General features: G+C 43.3%; 1 long non-coding RNA gene across 1 annotated transcript in view; it reads right to left on the bottom strand.

The window, feature by feature from the left end:
- The window catches only part of LOC112553903, a 52,642-nt gene extending 32,848 nt beyond the window's left edge, over window positions 1-19,794 (bottom strand). Inside the window, exon 1 of the long non-coding RNA XR_003097156.1 lies at window positions 18,423-19,794. This is a non-coding gene — a long non-coding RNA (uncharacterized LOC112553903). The remainder of the gene's footprint in view (window positions 1-18,422) is intronic.
- Window positions 19,795-22,926: the final 3,132 nt, after the last annotated feature.

A 22,926-nucleotide genomic window follows, 5' to 3' on the forward strand; every position in this document is an offset into this window, starting at 1 on the left:
CAACATGTAGAGCCATTTGACAGTCTGATTTATTTAACAATATAAGAGTTGTCGTGAAGTTTTGTCATCGCCATGTGAATGTGTATTGGACAAGTGTTCGCACTTATACACTGAACTGCTGCGTCAATGTCTTGTCTCTGTCCTGTCTCCTTTAAGTAGTCAGTGATCTTATTGGTCAATGTCTTGCCTCCGATTTCTCTTCTTTAGGTAAGCAGTGATCATTCAAGCTTTGAACATCAGTTTTATTGAACTGTTCAGCATGTTGTTCTTGTGCCAATGTGAGCTAACTGAAAATGCACATATATAAAAGACAACAAAAGTTTATCTTTCAAAGGATTGCTGGAACTTATATCGATTTGTCCTATAACAAGATTCGATCTGTTCCAATTTAAAGGGTAGCACTACGAAGTAAAAATTTTCGAAAAATGATTGAATGCCCTATACTTTGGTCAATTTTTCAACAAATCTGTCTCTAGTCTATTTAATATTCAAAGGATACAGAAACAAAATAATTTGAGACTAAAATGATATTAAATCCAAAGCTATTTTACCATCAGCTCAAGAACCTCTGAAATTTTTAGATACTCTGTAAGCTTCGAATCCCTAATAAACATATGTAGCAGAAAACAATAAATTTCATCTCCAAAGCTATTACACAAAAAAACTCCAAAACACAAAACAAAAACAAACAGTTCGCTATAACGTGTATCGACATTCTGAGTTGGAAACATCGCAACAGCTTGATAAATGACAAGCACAAGAGTACTGCAACTTGTGGGAGATTTTTTTTTCATGAGATAAAGAAAATATTGTCCCACATATTTTGGAACTAGACTGAATTCAATCTTTTTCTTACACTGATTTGTTACACACAAACAACATTTTTGTTTGTTTGTTTGTTTGTTTGTTTGTTTGTTTGTTTGTTTGTTTGCCATGTCTTTAATGCACACAATTTTAACAATTTTCCCCCTCAAAACTATTGGTAAATCACCTGTTGACCGCGAAGCACGAACTTTTCGCAAAATTTTCCCCTAAATGGTTACGTTACGCACTCACAGGAAGCAACGACTCTGCCAGAGACTTTCCAGCCAATGGACCTAATGAGCTACATCCTGCAAGCCAAGAATTTCGATCAATTTCGCTTGAGTTGAGTCTGCTTCACACCCCAGAAAAGCCGAACTAAGAAAATAAGCACTTATTAGACTCAGCTACCAATCAACTGGGTGGAGCGACAATTCCTGAAAGGTCATGAGGTTTCAGCTTCCAGAATAAGAGTGACGTTGAGAACGAATGAGTGAGTTGCGTGCAGCGTGTTAAGAACACTGGCATTTACGTAAAATATAATAGCGATAAAGGCCATTATCTTTGGCCATGACTTTGTTCACATTACCTCATTTAAGTACGATGTTCTTAGTGCACTGTTGTAAAAATAGCTCCACATAAAATCTTGCCTCATAAACTAAGCTCAGAGGAGCCAGAGTCCAGCTGAACTGCTCAAGAAAACGGATGACAACTTCCCTCAGAAAGATACTTGTAACACTGGACTTCAGTGCCCTTGGCTCACCCGAACTATTATGCTTTAGCATAAATCTATAGTAGGAGAACAAAGCACAGAAAAAAATGAAGAAGTCATATATTAACCCTGTTTTATAGAATGACAGGTGGGAGGGATGGGGGAGTGAAAGGGAAGCAACAAAGCGGTTACCACGATGATCATTGTCGTAAGCATCGGCCGACAGTGGATTTCAGGGGAGATAACAAGAAAGACATACAGTGATGCAGTCAAAGAGAACAAGACGGGTGAAGGAGAATGCTTAGCGATGGTGGAGAGAGCGAAACAAGCATACGATGACACCGATGGAGACAGCAAGGCTGTGACGACATACTGACAGAGAGATCATGACAGGCATACGATGGCACATACTGACGGAGACAGCGTGACTACCAACACGCCATGTCCTGCCGTCCAGCGAGATGATCTGCATTTTATTATGCATATGCACTCAGATGTTAAGTGTATCTTTCTTTTTGAGATCAGCCCGTGTATGTGTGAATGTTTGCATAAATGTATGAAATCAAGCTTGCTGACTGACCTGCAACAGACTACAAGTGATCAGGAGCTTCAGCGGGTGGACAGGATTTTAAGTACATTTTCGTATCTCACGATCTGGAAAGTGTTCTTTCGACACTACTGTGTTTTTCCCACTGTTTGATGACTGTGATTCTTTCGCAAACAGGCAAAGTATTTGTAAGGTAATTGTTTCACAGTAAAAGTCCGTTCAGTATTCAGCCTCTTTCTCGTGTTCCCTATCTCTTCTGCGTCCCGTTCTCTCTTTGGTTGTTAGACTGCCTCGCTTACAAACATTTTGATAAACCTCAACATCTACACCCGCCTTATCACACCCCCACTTTGTGTCTGTGGACAGAAGAGGCGATGAAAGTGGGAAAGCTGCTGGAGAGTCTGCTAGCAGTGTTAGCATGACCGTGCAATGTCTCAGCCAGCCCCGCGTTCACTACCTGAATTTGGGAGTCCTTCAAGGCCTCCACTTGACATGAAAGACACTTGGGCCACTTCAGACCAAATACTTTCTTCAGATCAGTTACTCACTTTTCTTTGATGAGATATAGAATTTCGAAGGAAAAAAATTAAAAGGACGACTCAGAGTTTCCAATACTCGCGCGCACTGGTTAATAACGATTCGTTAAACGCCTTTAAATTCTGTAAAGCAGATTAACTACTACACACCGAGCAGGTGTTTGTCTACATTGAAAAAAAAGCAGTTGATAAAAATTAGTTAAGGCTGTGTAAATGCATCTTAAAATAAAATCAATTCACAAAAAATAAGCAAACCCACTCAAGGCCTTACATTCATACGCGTAATGGGACAAACGCGGACTGCATCTCCACACAGGCAGCCCAAACTTCTTTGTGACTGGTAAGCTTTACCAACAACTTTTTTTAAGCAGAAGTTTTTTGCACTTTTTGTGATGATGTGGTAAAGCTCAGATACTATTTGAAAGTAAGGAGTGAATGCCGCTCTTCCATTACCGAGATAGAGGTCTGCAAATATCACTATGCACACACAATCGTGACGCTACGTTTGTACGGATATGCTCCTGATTACTATGTGATTACTATGTGGTTCCCATCTTTCTCTCTCACTCTCTCACTCATGCCTTGACAGCATAAACGTGTGCTTGTACAACCCTGACGTCAGTATTGTCTACCTTTTTTGTATACAGTGATGTTTCTTGGGCTCATATCTCGAGAGCGGAAGGTTGGGAGGGGGATATTCATCTAGATTTGGGAAACAGTATTTTGCACTGAGTGCTGTCTTTGATTTTGATTACAGAATGGTGATTTACTGCACATCAACTTGTTAAAAGCAAAGGCTGAACGTACATTTGACACCTCTTTCACGATTGTCTCCAAGAAAATGTAATCGTTTGTGTGCTTTCAACCTCTCCCTCTTTGGCGCAGATGAGATTGCGGATACACTACAATATCAGGGCTAACGACTGACAACAGTTCGTTTTGCCGAGTCGTCTTCCAGCGTTTTGTCCTCTCCTCTCCACACCTTTTTCTTGTATTTTTAGTTTTGAGAAGCGCCCTAGACTAGCCTAGAGGACCTAGAAAGGGGTGGGCAAAGATCAGTAATGATGAATGAACATTAGATAACAGACAATGGACGGTGAGATACGCATAGACACACTGAGAAACATAAATATGAAGTACCAGAGTAGAACATAAAGGCCTATTCCCACGCTGCAATGTTGGGCACTTAGCGAGGTTAGCAGCCCCCGCAAGGGCTTAGCGAGTTGTGCACACGGCACGCAGAGAGGCCTTCTTGCTAGGTTTCGAGATACAGCGCGTGTTTCTATTTTCTCGCTAGGTCAACCCCCATTGCAGAGCTGTAGCCAATCGGAATGCTTGAACACAGTTGGCTCCCTTCTTACCTCCACATTGTAAACAATGGCGATGTGGTCGAAGGAGAGCTTGTGTGCTCATTATTTCTCTTTGGGAGAATTATCCGTGTCTGTTCGACACTGCACAGCCCGATTACATGAACAGATATAAGGCTAGAATACCTTCATGGAAATCACTCGGGGCAATGGTATAACAGGTAACTAATTTAAGAGTGGAAGATGACAGTCGCAAAAAGCGTCTTCACGTACTCTCGTGAATCTTCCGAAAATATTTTAGAAGACACGAATATGCTCCTAAACGACTCCATCGCGTTCCCCACTCCCTTACCTACATATCTTTTTCTTTTTTTCTTCTCTCTCTCTCTCTCCGCTACATTATGTAATATCATTATCGTAGCCACAGTTGCTTCCAAAAGTATCTCGTCGTCGATGCCGTCTGCCATATTGTTGACTACCCATAACGCGCTGCGCGGATGACGTCAGCTCGCAAGACACGTGCGTGGCCTAGCTACCTGGGAATAGGACGATGGCGCTAAGCTGCCTAGGCGCACGTTTTTTGTACAAGAAACATTGCAGCGTGGGAATAGGCCTTAAAGCAATGGATGAAGCTATGAAGGGATATAGGTACTGTAAGTCTGTAAACAGTGTAGAGATGGAGTCGTTACATGATGGTTAATACAACAGATAACATTGCAAGAGGAGTTGAGGATAGTGATTCGGGGATAGTACTTGGTGAACAGATAGTTTTCAAAAAGCGTTTGAATGTAACCTTCGAGTCAGAATGGGGAGTATGATGTGGAAAGTGAAGCTGCTTGAATTCCATGACAATAAAATGTTAAAACCAGCCTCTTTGAAGGCAGCCTCTCCAGATACTAACGACTGCATCAGGTATGTCAGCCGTGTTATTTATTATCTTTGTATTTTGTGATAAAATGTTACGGACTGCCGATTTCTAACGCTGTTAAACTTGATAAATTAAATTCCAATCAAATTAACCTAGACTGGATTAAGAAAATAAAAGCAAGTGCACCTCACATTTTGGCAGACGGGTCGGTCCAAAGACGTCCATAGTACGGGATGCGACTCGCGAACCGTACTTTGCCCATTCCGGACCTAAATGAACTTGTAAGTTCGGACGATGACCAGTCCAATCTGTTATTGTCCGCTTTACTTTCAATAAGAAATAAAATCGTTGTTCTCTCTCTCTCTCTCTCTCTCTCTCTCTCTCTCTCTCTCTCTTTCTCTATTGTTCCCTCTAATTCTGTCGATTCCTTTCGCACCAAACCCGCACACAAACTTGCAGACATTCCAAGACAAAGCGCCAGGTCTACCCCTCATATGACCCAACACTTTGATGGGAATATTGTAGCACTGGAGCAAGCAGATGCAGCAAAACTGAAGTTATCAAGCCTGCTGGCATCTTCAGTAAATGATGTGTGATGGCCATGAGAGGACACTCTCCTTCATGGTCAACTAGGCAAAACCATTTCTGATACCCGCCACAACCTCCCGCAGGTTTGTTGATAATTGTTGATGGTCATCCACGCTGTTCGGTTAAGGTCGAATCTAATGAAGTAAGTTTTAGAATCATCAGAGTGGAGATGTGAAAGAGGTATTCGTGATTCTCTGCAGGACTTGATACCGACCCTTATGTTCGTCCTTATGTGCATGTCCACCTTTTCACCTGTTGGTGGAGAACAGCTTTAGTGCAGCACACTCAACGGGCTGGGCTTCTATCTTGGTTCACAGGTCATAAAACATTTTTTTACTTAGACTAAACTAGAGGGGTGATGTAGTTTTTGTGGTATCAAAGGATATAACTACAAAACGCGATGTAGCTGCATTTTTCTTTTCTCAAAAATATTTGTAAAAGTCTGCTTTAAAATCTAGCAGGGTGTACACTTTTTCCTAACGACCGAGTAAAGCGCAGTGCAAGATGCTAGTCCCAAAAATCTGTGAGAATACCCATCGCTTTCGTTCTTTTATACGCACTTGCAAACATTACCATGCACTGAAAGATGTCAAAATCGGGAGGTTACATTTGTACGCAGATACGTCACGCCTAATCAACATACGATTTGAGCTACGTCACTGGCCGAGGCCTTGACAACGGGAACTTATTGGTGTAGAACCCTGACATTTGTGTTGCTGACTTTTTTCTGTGTATGAGGATATTTGTATCTCGAGAACGGAAGGGAGGCATTCACTCAGATGTGGAGGTGATAGAATCTCGCACAGAACGTTAGCCAATCGTTAAGACAAAATTTACACCCCCTGGATCTTTCAGTTTGCTCTCAGCTTTGTCTTCCTGGTCTGTGAGACAACGAGTGTGCATATTTCGAATGGCGAGATCGTCTGTTGAAAGACACACCTGACTACATTTGCTGGACTAAAGTTATCCCTCACACTGCTGAGAAAAATCACAGAAAATGGTTACGAACAGAACAGAAGATAGTAAACCATCACACTGAAGGATACTTAAAAAATAATATCACACTATTGTACGCAAACTTACTCAATAAAGCTCAGATATCACATACATCAAAAGCTAAGTATTTCTAAGCATTTCTGTTCGGGTTTTTTTCCCCATCAATAGGTTCTTCAATTGTTAATTAAATCTTCCATTGTTTATTCTGTTGTGTACATGTGAAGAAAATTTTCACTAAGATGATCGAGTGTACTCGCATCTATTTGTTATCTACTACAATGACTGTAATTTCTCACTTCAAAGACTTGGCTTTCCTCTGTAAGTAGCAAGTTTCAGTGGTATGTATATCCAGATTTGTTATATGCCATCATTTGACTGCTAGTGGCTGCATAAGACAGAATGATTTCTTTGAGTATGATGCGAGCGCTGCCATACACGTTGACTAAGCCCGTTCAGCACCTGACATGTCCCGGAGCTCACCTCTATAATTATACAGCTTTGTAGCGCGAGTTGACTTACGCACGGGAAGCGCACCTGCGTGGATCGCGGGACACTCGCTAGCGTTAACGGCGGAATCGAACTGTCTGCGAGACGGGCATTCCTCCACCCACCCTTTTTCTCTGTCTTCACTGTACTCGTCAGTTTCTGGCAGTGAGCAGGTCGTTCGGTTTACGACAAGGTCCGAACACGAGCTTATATGTAGCGCTCCTGTGGGTCGCTGTCTCTCCCACAGCAAGTTGCCCTCGCTAGCACTCGGTTAGCGCTGGCAGCGAACGCTGCATCTCTATCGGTCGAAAAGAACGGCGTGACAGAATGAGGGGGTTGAGATTAGGAGGCAGAAAACTGAAAGAATAGAGGAGTGGCGAAGGAGGAATGAGTAGAGCAGGTAGAAGAGGCGAGGCCAGCATTGGAAGTGGAAGTTTTGGATGTAGGAAGGAATATAAGCGGAAAGAGTAGACGGCCTAGAACAGACCTGGGCAAACGCCAGCCCGCGGGCCGGATCCGGCCCACTTTCTGTCTCTGACCGGCCCGCTGGCCCGCCCGCCAGTATATATAGAGTATTGGGTAACACTGAGTTAACTATATTAGTCCGGCCCTCTAGAACCATCCCAGTTTCTCATGCGGCCCCTTGGGAAAATTAATTGCCCACCCCTGGCCTAGAAGGAGGGATGGAATGAGAAAGAGTACTATGAATCAAAGAAGAGAAGAAAGAGAAATACTGTAACTAAATGAGGCTGGGGAAAAATGGCTGTAGCAAAAAGTTTTTTTTTTTTAAAAAAAGGCTAGACGGCATGAAGAAAGTTTCTACAAAATTTCCACTAAACGCGAAACCAAGACTGCGAAAATAAAAAGGGTTTTCTATATCAGGACTTCCTTTGGCAGGTGACGGAGGTACAAAATAGAGGGGAATAATGCTGTCAGATTTGTTAAACTACCTCATCTACCCTTACAGCAAAAGATAAAATCCGAAGGGAGGGCGAGCTGAGTGGCGATCAGGCGAAAGTAATGTTCAGAAGTCACCAGGGAAGAGAGGGCCGGGCTGTTTCAATACATGAATGAATGTCAAACTAGGTGGAAAATTATGTAGAGTGATACTTCTAAAGGACATGGAAATAAGAACAGAAATAAAGACAGCGAACCGCGTTTGCGTTTACAATGCCTTGCTGGATTCAAATTTGCAGCACACTAGTGTTCGACTTTCGGGTTGTTTGGGCTGGGTTTTTTTTAAAGAAAGTAAGGACAGTCTTTTGGTTCCCAAAGCAAATCTGCAATTTAAAATAAAAACCTGGAGATATAGCTACAGTTTTAATTACCACTATCGACATGATTATCGGTGTATAACTATGTTGATAACTAATTTTAGCTTCAACTGCGCGCTAGATAACTTCCGTATTACTTAAAAGCGGTTGAAAATTTTCTTAATATTTTTGTTTTTTTAATTACTGGTTTTATCGTGATAAATTTTAGTTGAATTCTTGATTCTTACCCCTTTTCATTCATTGTCATCTGGGTTTTTTCCCCTTATATAAGCATTTTGTTTTAGTCTTTTGTCGTTCACATTCATCTCCATCTTTCATCTTCTTCATGCCCCTTTAGGCATTTTTTTATAACAAAGCTGGACAGTATACCAAGTGAGGAAACTGTTTAGTCTGCCCTCGCTTAACCCTTCCGAACTGACCAATCGACGATACTCACTTAACAGTATTCCATCAATATCTTTCGAAACACACTGACTGCCGAGCACTATTGGAATTCTCCGGTCTCTTCACACAAACTATTGAAAGACTTGCTAGTAACACGACTTATGCAAGAACACGAATAAATCCTGTTTTCAATAAAGATAGCGTGTCCGTTCGCATGAGTGGGGCAGTTCTGTTAAGAACATGTGAAGATGTCTGTATGAACGCCTGAAGATGTCTGCAAGCCTGCAGTTCCAGAGCTATGAGGTCCTAGTGCGGCTCTACAGCGGCTTAGCCACGGCTTGCTTGTCGCGGCTTTGCAGGGTGCGCTCCCTTGACACGATAATTTGCCAGACCGGGTTGCCCGTGCTTATTACTGGTGCTGACACTGCCTGTGCACGTCTTAGTTTTCGCCATAGGCCGTCCGGCTTACTGGGATGAAACTAGCATTCGTGTCAAGAGCCTCGGATCTCAACCTCAAACACCTTTACCCTATCTGGCCGTCCATCCACGTGCAGGGGTGCCACTCACTTTCGCGGTTTTTCGGCCATAGTAGATACTAAGCAAACACATACTTTCTGTTTTTGTTTTTGTTTTTTTTTTTTGTTTTTTATGACAGATTTTTCCGTTAGATCATTCATACCAAGTTATATATTCTTAGAAATGACGGTGGATCTCTCGTAGTGTTGCGATTCACTAAAACTGTCGTCTGCTTTCATTTATATATGTTCAGTCGGTGATGGCAGACCAGTATCTTAGGATTGAGATAATGCAGCTGATTGAAAATATGCGGAAAAATGGCTATGAACGGTGCGAAGTTGTTTGTATGGGGAGAGAATGCTGAATCCACTTGTTGAAGTGTATTAGAGATTTGAAATAAACAGTCCAGTGGAAACTACGCATCGTGGTGACTGGCCCAAACTGTCACCACACGGAGTAGCAGATCGATGCGAAATGCATCAAGAACTTGAGCAACTTGCTTGTGGGACACCTATGGCCTTGCATATAAATAGGTCAGTGGTATATGACGGAGTACTAAGTTTAGTAAAATCTAAAACAGTGATATTACATTGATTTTTAATCGCTTGATCTGCAGTTCTGTTAAATTTTTAACATGCTGAAACTGCGAAAATGAGTGGCAGCCATCTGTAACTGTTTACCTACCTCTCTGCCTGCATGTTGATCGACGATCATCTCCGAAACAGGACCTGACTTAACTAAGTAGATATCGCAGACACTCTTTGTGCAATGGCCAAATAAATTCAACGTGTAAAAACTTAAGTTTGATATAGCCATTGTTTTCCCTTTTTCTTTCTGTATGTGTGTGTGAGAGAGAGAGAGAGAGAAAGAGAGAGAGCCTGCGTGCGTGCGCGTGTACGAAGACGACAGAAGTGTGTAAGACGTCAGTTCCGTTGCCAGTCTTTGCACCACGAAACAAGAACTTCAAGTTTATCTTATATTTCACACAACACCTGTTTCGATATGTCTGTAGTGACAGAAAGTCATAATTACACTTCAAACTTGAAATATTTCCACTGCAGGAGAGACTAGATGATTCTAGCGAAGGAGCGAAACATCCGGATAGAGAACACTGCGCTGCTTAATTAATTCACATCCTGCATGCCTTCAAATCCGTCCTCACAACCTAAATAGCGCACGGCACGACGAATCTACAGACCCGAATCCATCATGCGTTTCTAAGGATGACAGAAAAAAAGAGAATTTATCAACTAGTTCTGCAGCACGATTCGCAGTCTAATGACAATCGAGCCTAAAGTTCAGGGTTGCTTTTTAAATATTTTTCTTTCCTCGATCGCCAGTGCTTTGATCATTCGGATATGGTTTACAGACATTACATCATACAATAAACTAGGAATAGCCATTATATGATAGCTGGTAACAGCGCGCTCATTTTTTTTTCTATTTGTCATGTTATCGAAATGTGTGAAAGATGCGATAAATAAGTAATGGGGTGAAGAAAAAACTTAATAAGAAGGAAGCGCTGACACTAAGTGATGTGACTAAGTGGAACGTAGCAGGGTGCCCAGTTTATTCCGTGTCATAAAAGCTGTGAGTCGTGTTTGGATTTAAGCAACAGTAAGAGAAGAAAAACAAGAAGTGTGTGTGAGAGAGAGAGAAGGAAGGCAGCAATATATAAATGTAGACAGCGAGAGGGTGAGGGGGACAGAGAAAGCAGGTCGCCACTTAAGGCTAGTGTTATCAGTTGAGGAGCACAGTAGCAGGAGCGAGCAGGTCCTAGGAAATGGCTGGAAAGCTGCAGAGCATCGCTGACAGGAAAAGGTGGTAAGCAGGCTGCTTTGATCATGATAAGCTGGACGAATATAAGAGGCGAGGCTGCACTGCTGCCGGCCTAGCCCTGTAACCATAAACCTTCCGTGTCGACTTCTAACAGTATGGGAATGCTATGTCCCTAGACCCGACCTAAAAGCTTAGGTCCTAAACTCGTACAAACTGCCTACAAACATAACCTCGTCCTTCTGCTTTTAAGTGGAACTTTAAAAAGACCTGGGAGAATCGGCCATCAGCTGTGTTCATGACTACCTGTGTATGGCAACCACCCTCACAGCCATGTCGCCCAGACACATTCTCTTACTGCTCTTCTCCCCGAAGGCGACGATGAAAATGTTGATGATGATGAAATACTTATCCCTAATGGGATGAACTGACCATTATATCACGACATTTTGGACTTAAGCGTATGAAATATGGATCGATGTTACCAATATTAAAACTTTTTCTTAAAAATCCTTCATCAGTTTTCTCGCAAACGTAGTCATTTATCAGTATCCACGCATATGTTTATAGTCTGGATAGTTTAGGCATGTTCAAGGCTCAAAAACTATGGTTACCTAATACAACTTGAGACGACTATAGTAAGCGTAATTCACCAAACCAGTAAAGATCACCTTGGACGTTTTGCTGTCGGCCAATATGCTGTGTATGCACAACACTTGCCAGTCCTTTGTCAGTCTTCACAAGGCACGCACGACGGTACGATACGTGCACACGTGCAAACATGAACATGCACATTCATAGGCGGCGCCTGCTCACACACACCCACAAACACTCTCACACGTGCGCGCGCGGACTCAAATGTGCTTGTTTTAGTATGTGCGACCATGTGTGCCCACAAAAGAAAGAAATGACCGATTAAACGACTAGTCGGGCAGACACTTGTTTCCTCAAATGACAAACAAGTAAGAATGGAAATAAACAAAATCTTTTTAATATTTTAATTTTTCCAATTAAGATACTTTTTTAATGAAGCAATCCGACAGACTGTGCCGTGACCATTCCGGTATAACAGCCGTACACCGAACACATGTAAAAGTTCGTAAACGTCTTCCTTCTGAAGTCCCATCAAACTTGTTTTTTTCGACAGTGGCTATACCAAAGATTTTATTCGGTTCAGGACATTCACGACGGACAAACAGAAATATTCCTCTTTATTTTCTGTACCTTTTTTAATTCATTGCTATGAGCGAGGTATCCGTTATTCCAAATACTTTAGAGGTTTTTTTATGGGCTGCTATGAGTTTCAAAGTTGCATATTATGGAGAATTTGTAAATAAATAATTATTCAGGTTAGCGCGCTTGCTACAGTTTAAAAGGGAAGCCTAAGTCTGAGTTACTGTATTTTATAAAATGGTAAGACTACGAGCACTCCCTGCATTAGTACCCTGTTATAGCGTGATACGATCGTAAACAAATCAGTTCAGTCTTTGGTAGCGTTTAATTTATGTGATGGATGGGAGTAATCTTTATAAAATAAAAATTACCGGCCTACCTGCATTCAACTCTCTGCTTATCTTCTTAAATATAAAATTATCGGTTATAAATAAAAGCTTTTTTAAGATAAAATAATCTTCTTTGTGTGTAGCTTACTTTGTATTAGTCTTTCCAAACAGCCTTCATTCTATATTAGTTTCCCCATGCAAAGTGCATTTTATATTAGATTGTTTGCGCAAAGTATTTTATATTTTAGTCTCTCCACGCAACGCGTATTTTATGTTCGCTTTTCTGTGCAAAAATTATTTTATATATGACACGTATCTGTGTGTAAATTTTATTTGGTATTAATGTGTCTCTGTGTGCAATAATTTCGATTTTATTTCAGTATTTCTCAGTGCAAGGCTGACAAGTGCGATGTCGTGCACTTCACTCGCCTTTTCGAAAGCATCCGTCAGAACAACACTATTTATGGATCAAGACATGTGCAAAACGACTCCTTTATAATGTTTGAAAAATAATGCAATAAAAAACCAAGAAGACAATGACAAAAACACATCAAACATTTTCTACAGCAGCAAGCATAGTATGCTACACACGTGAAATGTCATTTCGTGATATCGTAATATTTAATTATAATATTTTCAAAGATTTTATGCATTATTTATTTAATAAAACTCAATTACTCGTTTCTATCAATCAGATCGTATCTTCTTTTTTGAAGTAAGAAATACGTGTAGATAAACACTCTAAACACAGTCTTATCCCACTTTGTTGCTTGTAATGTTTGAAGGACAGTATTTAAAATATGTTTTCAAAATGACAGAAATTTGATGGCAACATATACCCAACAAAAATGCTCCGTCATCAAATCAGTCAACTTTGCCTGTGAAGGGGTACGTCTATGGGATACAAACAAATGGGAAGGGGGAAGGTGTAGTGACGGGCCGGATCTATATCAGACCTGGGCAAAGGCCGGCCCGCCTCCTGTCTCTGACCGGCCCGCCCGCTGGCCCGCCCGCCAGTATATATACTATATATACAGTATTGGGTAAAACTGAGTTAACTATATTAGTCCGGCCCTCTAAAAACATCCCAATTTCTCATGCGGCCCCTTGGGAAAATTAATTGCCCATCCCTGTTCTATATAGTACATAATATTCTTTTTTTTTTAACTGCTAGCTCCTTAGATTCACGCTTATTAGTATTGATTAGTATTCGTAGCTTTACTTGGTCCTTTATTTCTACTGTCTTGAAATTTTCTGCAGACACATGATTTCTGTAGATATGGTAATTCTCAGTGATTAATGTGAGCATTTCTTACTAAACTGATGTAGGTGTAAAAACGCACAAAGTCAGATTTTCATGCTGTCAGCAAGTGACTGAAAGCTTGCTATAAAAGTACAAAATATAAAGACAGATAAATGGCAAATTTTCAGGCTGGGAGCGCGTGAACATCAATTTCTATATTTTTTTAAATATCTGCTTTTTATGACTTTTATAACATCTCACTCACTCACTCACTCACTCACTCACTCACTCACTCACTCACTCACTCACTCACTCACTCACTCACAATGTGTATATCTTTGATAGTGTTGCGTGTGTGACAGTATGTGCGTTCTTGACTAGGTTTGGGAAAGGCGCGAAGTGGACAAACAAAAACTAAAGAAGACAAAGAGTAGAGCAAATCGCTCTTTTAATTTAAAAAAATCGTTGAAAATTTTCCGTATAAAAGTACAGAAAACTGAGCATTCTTGACAACGCTTATTAGAAATATGTACTGTATCTGATGTTTCTCAATCTATGGTGATGCAGTTTGCAAACAGTGAAACATAAGTATTAACAGCTACTTTGCACACATATTTCCTATTCGTCGTATTAAGGAAATTAACCATTCCCACATAACAATCCCTTTAATAAGACTTGTTCGTTTTGATGAGACCACTAACACAGTTCATAAGTATATCATAACCTCGTCACTATCACTCATGTTACACAGGCATTAATGCTGCATCGCGTTTCTTCCAAAATTTGTTTTTCACTTTACATTTATTCAAACTATTTTGGCTTCTGCCACAAACTGGATTCGCTCTTCTGCTTTACCCCTCCGTTCTCATTATAGCGTCTGTGCCGTAGGACTTTGCCAAAAGCAAGCAATAAAAACATACTCGAGTGCCAGATTCCAGAGCGCGTGCACTAGAAATTAAACCATAAATCACAAAGCCGGTGTTGACGGGGAGGAGTCGCAAGAGCAGAGCTAAACGTGGGTACGTAGAAGAATCGTCTGTCTTTCCTATACATGCATGCACCCAACTCTACGCAGCACGCAGTCAAGCTCGCCGCAATTCGGCAGCTGTCAGCGCTGGCTGCCAGTCGCCTGATGTGCGTGCCGCGTGCAAGCTCCTCCCCAATGATCGATCACCGCGTCACGTGATTGCTAGTCGCTGGCTGAAGCAAGAGGCAGGCAGAGGCTGATGCTGTCTGCACGACCAGACAAAGCGCTCTTGTTTGTCATACTTCTCAATGGAGGCACGCGACAATATTTTGACGGAGGCTGTTGCTGCCTTAGGCATGCGACGGTACTTTGAAGTGACGTGGGGTGTTATTGATCTTGCATGTAAAAATATTTTGAAGATGTGTGGCAAGGAGGATGTGAAAATTTTTTTGAAAGTGAGTAGGTTGGGTGTTTGAATGCTGTGTTAAGAGTACGATGATATTTTGAAGATAATGGAGAGAATTTAAATGATTTAGTATATGACTATACTGATGATGATTAAGTCAGGTTAGCAGACTTAAAATGTGGCACTATTTTAAGACGGAAGGGTTGTAGCAAAATGAAACACCTTTAAATTAGTTCATCTGTTCGACACTTCGTTCTGTTCCAATTGGATGGCATTGCCAATGTATTGCTATTTTTTTCCTCGATGTATGTCCTTTCCATTACTCAATTACGCTTCTCGTCTTATCAGTTTCTTGCTTTGTGTGTGTGTGTTCTGTGAATGAGAGCTCATGCACCGGCATAACGGTAAGGGGGAAAGAAAATAAACGTGGACCAACAGACACGAAGACAAAACAAAATAAAAATTGTAGCATTTCTTGTTATACGCTATATTTGTTTAATGTTTTATTTAAAACTAACCCCTCGTCATTTCCCTTCCCTGTTATGCTTGCCTCGTTAAGCGAATTCTACCGTGCAGGCAGTCATGGACTTCCGTCAAGACTAATCCTAAACCAGAATTTCCCGAAAGCTACTACCAACTGAATAAATGAGCTTTCAACACGATACTTAACTTTTCACTTCATGTGTGTAAAGCAGAGTGGTGATATAGACCCGAATTTCGTGGCGTTCGTGTATGTTGTGAGGTACTAGTAAGTCAATATTGTCTCCGTTCGTGAGTTCCTCCCCGACATACGCAGCGAGCGGAGTACTCATGGACTGTACATGCGTATGCGGTGTAACGAATTATTTTAGTCACCCACCCACCCCAACCCCCACCCTACCCCCTCTAGAATCCACTAAAATTTCTGATCTGAAACTGTCACCACACAAGACTGATGGATCGTGAAAAATACCGAGAGATGTCTGCTGAGCCACTCCCAATCACTGTACTGTACAGGTTGCTGATTCTATAATGTTGGCAAGGCTTGCTAAGCTTTAGGTCCTTTTCAGTCGCTGCTCTCGCTTGCAAGACTATCAAATAAATATGCTTCAGTCCATGCACTTAGATAAGACTGAGTAAATGCTTAATTTTTATGTACGGAAAAAAGGACAGTGGTCAAAAATAGAATGTGACGACGGAGATGTGATTGTTGTAATAATTACAGTTCTGTAAATAAAGGTGGTGGTGGAAGACAGAAATACGGAGGGGTTGTTGGCGAATATCATGCTAAGCCTTTTGTTAACAGGAATCTGGAATCGAGGCTGGCTGCTTGGTGCAAAGACTTGCTACCATCCTGTTGGGTTTTCCAAGCCTGACTCAGTCCTTGTGGCTAACAAACACGGATACACTGGAGAAGGCGATGTCGTTTGGGAACTGGTTTCAAAGATAGCGAACAAGGAGACGAAAGCGCACGATAACGTACGACAACAGCGACCCTGCATGTACTGGTCCCCACCCTGGTCTCCAATGAACGCTGGTTCATACACTGTGACATACACTGCACTCAATCCCAGCAACTTTGCCCAGTGTGGGGCATCACGAAACAATGAAGATCAGCGGAGGGTATCCACCCACTCGTCCTGTGTCTTTCCTGTACCGTAGGCTTTGCTATGTCTGTATGGTCCCCTGGAATTTTATATGAAGTTTTGGTGCTTCGCACCGAAGAAATTATCGAGAGAGGTAGTTAAAGAAAGGGCGTTGACAGTTTGACTTTATTATAAAACATGTTTCTCTCCCCTACTGAGGTGCGGAGTAAGGAGAGATGGGGAAGTAGGACGCCATTCTCTTGTCCCAAGTCCGGTTCATCATCATAAAGTAAAGCTTGGGGACATAAAATTCTCCGTCATCCTCCATCCAATCTCCCAGTTTTGCCGACGTGCAGACGAAGCATCGCAGCTAAAGAAACTGAACTTCTCAGAAATTCATTAAACCCGTCATTGACTTTGCTCCGATCATAGTTCGCTCGCTTTTCTTTTGCATTTCTCACAATATTACGGTCGAGCTTTTAAACGAGACTGCAGCTGTAAAGAGTACACAAGGATAAGAAAATGAGTACAGCAGCTTCTGATGAGAACGTCTCACCTCCATATTAACGATGGAGCAGCCTGGTGTTGAACAAACGCCAGATGGTGGAAAACACGAGAAGAGGGCTGTTGCGGAAAAATAAGCAAGTTATTAAGGAAATAAGGTTAATGAAGAAAACAAGAAAAATGTACAAAGGGAATGAAAGAGGGGGAGCAGAAAACCGGAACAGCAGGATAATGAAGATCAAGAGCAGATGAAGGGATGGGCAAACAAACGAGCAAATCAATGACCAAGGATACAAAAATTGTGAACATAAAAATATAAGAATACTGAAAACCGCTCGAGAAAAAGTACACAAAGTGTCGTCGTAAGACGAAGAAGACAAAGGAGGTTCAAGAGGGGGCATGAAGTCGAGTTGGAGGGAGGAAGAGGAAGGGACCTTAAAAAAAAACAAAAAAACAACCAAACGACGCTGAGGCAGATGTGAAAAAAGAGAGGAGTGGAGTGGAGGTTCTAGGGCTGGCGGTTCACCAAAAAAGGGAGCCATCGTCAATCGCACTGTCACGTCGGGGGAGACGGCCGTGACACGCACATCATCACAGACCGCGGCTCATCTGTAAAACGTCCGCCAAGATGTATTATGGGATCGACTTCCGCCTTGCTTGTCAAACCCTCTGCACCCACATTTGCATAATCTATACATTATCAGACTGGCTCACTCACCTAAATGCTGTACAACTGTGCCGACCGGCGAACTGCGCAGGGCAAATAGGTTCTTTCTTTTTGACCGTCGTTTTCGGTCGTTAACCTTTAGTGTGCAGTTTCACAAAAATTTACACTTGAGACAGAGAGCGCCATTAGTGGACAAGGACAACAAATGGTATGAATATTGTTCTCCTCCACAGCTGTTTGGTGCACAAGCAAACGCTATTATAGTTACAATGTGCCCTTTTCCCGGTTTCAGAACCTAAACTTTTAGTGACGTAGCTTTAAAAATCTGTAAAATTGTCAAATATAAAATTGTTTTAAAAAAGTGCTTTTTATGATTTCTCGGGGTGCCTACATACTCGTGGATGTGTGTGTGTGTGCACGCGCGTGTGCGTGTGGCGAAATGTTATCTCTGCTGAACGACTGCCTTAGCACAGTTCGCCACACAATTTCGTTGCAATAATCAGCTACGAATACATCAGTTATTGAACTGTCTCAACCATCCACATGAAAACCTGGCACCACCCTGTGAGCGAGCTTATGCTGGTTACCAGACGTTCACTGCGCCCCTGCTATCGGTGTCGCCATGTCGGCCAGGCGTTTCGCCTAACGATCAAAACAACATCGCCCCCACCCACCCCTTCTCCTTCAACATATCGCCCACAGCGACAGTCCCGAGACAGATAAAAGCGGTTTGCAAAAAGCACTAACATCCCGCGAAAAAAACTTGTAGAGAGTTACCTTGAGGCACTGGCAAGTCGCGCAGCAGTCTTGTCTTCCTGCACGCAGGCGCTTTGAAGTTGTAGACAACAGGTTGGAGTCGTGGTCTAGGCGTCCTCGTACCCATCACGCCAGTCGGACCCGTCTACGTGCCTCCATCGCCGCCATGCACGAAACTTGTCTGCAGTCCCTTTTGCAGTGTCGTCAACCGGAGATCGTCTGCTCAGATCGTGCGGAAGTTACTTCCCTTGCCATGCGTTGCATAACGACTCAGTCGCGGCGAACCGACATGGGAGCATTGTGACCTGTCTCGGCTAGCCACGGCAGAGGACGATTTCAGTCACAAGTGGCAGTAGGACTGACTGCTCACTCCCTCAACCCATTCGGCCTTTATGAAGGCAGCAGCAGACATCAAAGTTCGCGAACAGCACAGGGGAAGTGGTGGGTGAGTGGAGAGGATGGTGGGGAGGAAGGGAACACGGTGGGAAAACTTGATAGACGTATCTGATCTACGTATCAACCAGTACCCTGGGGCCTCCCACTCCGATCGCGAATCTGTGATGAAACAGAACAAAGAGGGCGGAGAAGAGGTGGGGGTGATGCACGGGAGGGATCAGACGATTCAAGCGTTACGCATGTTGCACCCGCTTAGTATTCTTTGTCCACATATTTAAATACGATATTTTTAAAACTCGGCAGCCATTACGATTTCGATGCGCATCGTTGGTGCCAAAGTCGAGGGAAGCACATAATTTATCTTGACGTCTTGCTTGTCGATCAAATTACCCTTCCAAATTTTGTCTTACCTACCAGACAACTTTGCAGTTTATTCATTTATTCAAATAAGTAGTCATTTGTTTATAGACCACAGCCTTGGCTTCACCTTCCTTTTAATTGTTCCTGTTTAGATACAGACCCCCTTCAAACATTAGCACAATGTAAAGTATGTTAGCACATAATTTAGTACAATGTTAAACTGAACCTTTTCCTGCGAGTTTTGGGGACTATCCCCCGCCACAACTAAATTTTCACCTGGCCAACAAATCACGAAAGAAAAGGTTCCGCGAGTTTTATTGGCTGCGCGCCGTTTTAATCAAAATCGGCGCAAAACTTGCTGAAAAGGCCCCTCCATTATAGCGACTTCAAAGATAGAAGGCTTTTAACTTGAAATATTTCCAGTCTCCTCCGGGACGGCTAGGGTTCTTTTCAACTGTCGATGGAAGGTTTTTGGAGCGTGCAGTTCTCTTTGCCGTCTCACCGCCCTCTCCTCCTTTTCAGTCGGCAGACTTCCCTTGGCATGGAGAGTCACTCTGGCTAGCTTTTTGAAACTCTAAGAGAATCAGGGAGCAAAATTCGAATGAGCGAAGAATCAAAGAGTTGAAAAACACGCTCTCCTCCCTCTCTCTCTCCCCTACCTCTCTCTGTTGTTCGCTTGCTGCTTGCTCTCCACAGCGAGTTATGTTGCGTATGTTGTGTGATTTGACATTGAAAGACTTGCCTATTAGGGGTGTACGAAAGACGGATGGCACGTGTATACAGCTTCGCATGGTGGCTTTTGTCTAAGTGGCAAGTGTCATACAGCTGTTTCTCGTTGAACGGTTTAGTTGGCATAGCATGCTGGCATGCTTTCTATTGCATGCTGTTCAGAGTCGCTACGGCAAAAGGGGATACAAGCGCATCAATGTATTCATGGCGGAAAGCGGTAGGATAGTGTAGGAGGTCGATACATCCTTTGCCAAAAAACAAACAAACAAACAGACAGACAAAAACAAAACAAAAAAAAAAAAACAGGTTTTTGATGGCAATATTAGCACAACACTTGACCATTTCTTTTTTTTTTTTTTTTTTTTTTTTTGTCTGTCGTTCGCCTGTTACACTTAGAGACCAGCTCTTGAGATGAAACTGGTGGTCTTCTATAGAGTCTCCGCTGGCCCGTACAGCTTGTTGTGCAGGGTCTCCGACTGTGGCCACGTCTTGAGGCACGGAGCCTGGCACTGCACCTGCCTGGCGGATCTTCACAGGGCGAGCACCATTTCTGTCAATTCTGTCTCCAAGTGGCATAGGCAGTGTTGCGTGGTGATGTGGTTGTTTCAGAGTGCGCCTTGCGGCCCACCACCTCCGACTTCAGCACTCGTGGACCACTCTTTGTCTGGTCTCTACCCTTCGACCTGTCCGACATGGGTGACCTCATAGGAGCTGATGCTCCTGTCGGCATAGCTCTTATTGTCATCGAGACACGCAAGCCCCCCTACCGCGGCAAGGTGGTGATCCAACAGGGGGAACACTTGACCATTATTTTAATAACAAGCCCGTGTAATTAGAGGACTGGAGGAGGCTGGCGGTGCTATAGTTTTCTGTTTCTCTCTGTTCTAACCTGCAGTAAAGTTCGTGTGACCTCAGCTTCAGAGTATCGTATTGCACGTGACAAAGCGTCAGATGCTACAGCAACGAGTCTGACGTGTTCGAGCTCGTGCGATCTCCCCTAACCAATTGGACAGTAGATGTTCGATCACTTTAACATGTTCGCTGACGGTGTGACGACAAAGAGAGTTGGCGTTTGAATGGGTATGTCTACCGATGATGATGATGATGATGATGATGATGATGATGATGATGATGATGATGATGATGATGATGATATGGCACAGTGTTTGACACATTTTGACACACAAATGACTACGCTCCACCATCCCTTAAAACAACATAAACATTCGATCGTCAGATCGAAAAAAAAGACGAGGATGAATTCCTGTAAGGACATATTTTCACACACACACACTTCCCCATTAGAAAAAAAGCAGATTGAAAACAGCTAAAGCTGCTGAAGCCCTGGCGCTACAACTGTCAGCAAGCAAGCGTCAAGAGCACATACCAACTGCTGAAGGCGCGAGCAAGCGCGCGTGAGAGAGAACATCAGCACCCGATGTCCTGCTGCCACCAAAGCCGATGCTATCGTGCTCGTTGCACAAATTTCCACACCGTCGTTTCAAAACACAAACTTTGCCAGTTCCGCTCATTTCCACGCGAGGCCAGCAGCCGTGCTCTCGAGATTGGGGTGATGTGTGGGTGGATGGGGGTAAAGGCCAGAGACGTTCAATGTGAGTGTCCTTGCCAGTTTTTTTTCTTTTTTTGGTGGAAGTGCACGCACGATGTGAGCTTCGACTGTTTGGAGTAGTCTTCCTTGGTGCATGTTAGCTTTCGGCGGGATCCGGCAAGAGCGTGAGCGAATTTCGCAGGAAGCGAGCTTTCATCGGTGAGGATGGAGGGTAGGGGTGGGGGTGGTGTGTGAGGGGAAGGGCTGGTAGTTGCTGGAAACGACGTTTGCAACAGTTATAGATTGGTGGGGGCGGCGGTAGCGGCGGTGCAGTCTCGCAGTCGAGGATATGACTGAAATATGAAATATGCGCTCCAAATCCTCTAACGGCGCTTAATTCATTTTCCAGTCGAGAAATACGACGTCACTTCCGATATCGTTGCTCTGATAGTACGCCCCATTCCGCTCGTCCCCCCACCACTACCGCCGAGCTTCAGAAGTTCACTGCCGCGCCACCCCTTAATACCCACGCGTCCTGCCCCATTGCATCCTAAGCCTGCCCTCACCAGATTCTTTCTCTTTACAGCTACGTGCTGGATTGCTAGGAGCTGCAAAACAGTCTCACAAGCTTCGCTTGTTTTCCTCATGTTCAAAAAATCAGCAACAACAGAAGCAACCAAAAACTTCCATCTGCTGACGTTTCATTGGGCGAGTGTCTGACGTCACCAGTCTTTGTGTCTCAACCCCTACCTTCTGCTCGATCGCCGCTTAGAAGTTCCAAAATCCTGTTCTGGCCACACTCCTGTGCTTGGTTTAGTTGATCGCTATTACTCAGGAAGTAGTGATCTTGCAAGATCGATCAATGGGGAGGAAACCGGAATGCACAGAAAAAAAAAGCGTGAACAGACGAACCTTATCCTGAGGTGGGATATGAGTTCAGGATCTTACAATTCTCACTGCAGTGATGAAAATCAAACTCTTTACCACTGCTCTTACTCCATCCTCCACTTCACCCTTAAGGTAACGGGTAGCATAATGGTTAGAACACCGGCGCACGCTAGCCGGTTCAATACCCGAGTGACCTCACCTTATTTGATCCAGCTATGGAAGTGGGTACCTGACTCCTTAGAGGATTGGGAAAGGTAGGCAGCGAGGGAGAGGGGATTGACGCCGCCCTCACATAAACCTGGCACCGAGAGGTCCCTTCCCTTCCTTAGGACCGTAAGATCACAGGACTACCTTTATTCTGTGTCCTGCTTCTGCCTTTTGTCTGTCCACCCATCAAGCTCATTGCATCGAGTCTGTGTCTCACATAAATCTGTGCGACCTCAAAAGGATTCTGTCTTCATGAAGTACCACGAGGCCAAGAAGTTGCCCTGGTCTCCTCTGTTCCCTGCGCAAGGTGTTGTGGCTGTTGGCGGATCGCAGAGGAAGGTGTTTCCCCGCAGGTAAACCCGCCCCCCTCCTTCCCCAGCCAAGCAGGTCTTAGCA

This window comes from Pomacea canaliculata, linkage group LG13, assembly GCF_003073045.1.
Source record: "Pomacea canaliculata isolate SZHN2017 linkage group LG13, ASM307304v1, whole genome shotgun sequence".
In the NCBI taxonomy this organism is placed as follows: Eukaryota; Metazoa; Mollusca; class Gastropoda; order Architaenioglossa; family Ampullariidae; genus Pomacea; species Pomacea canaliculata.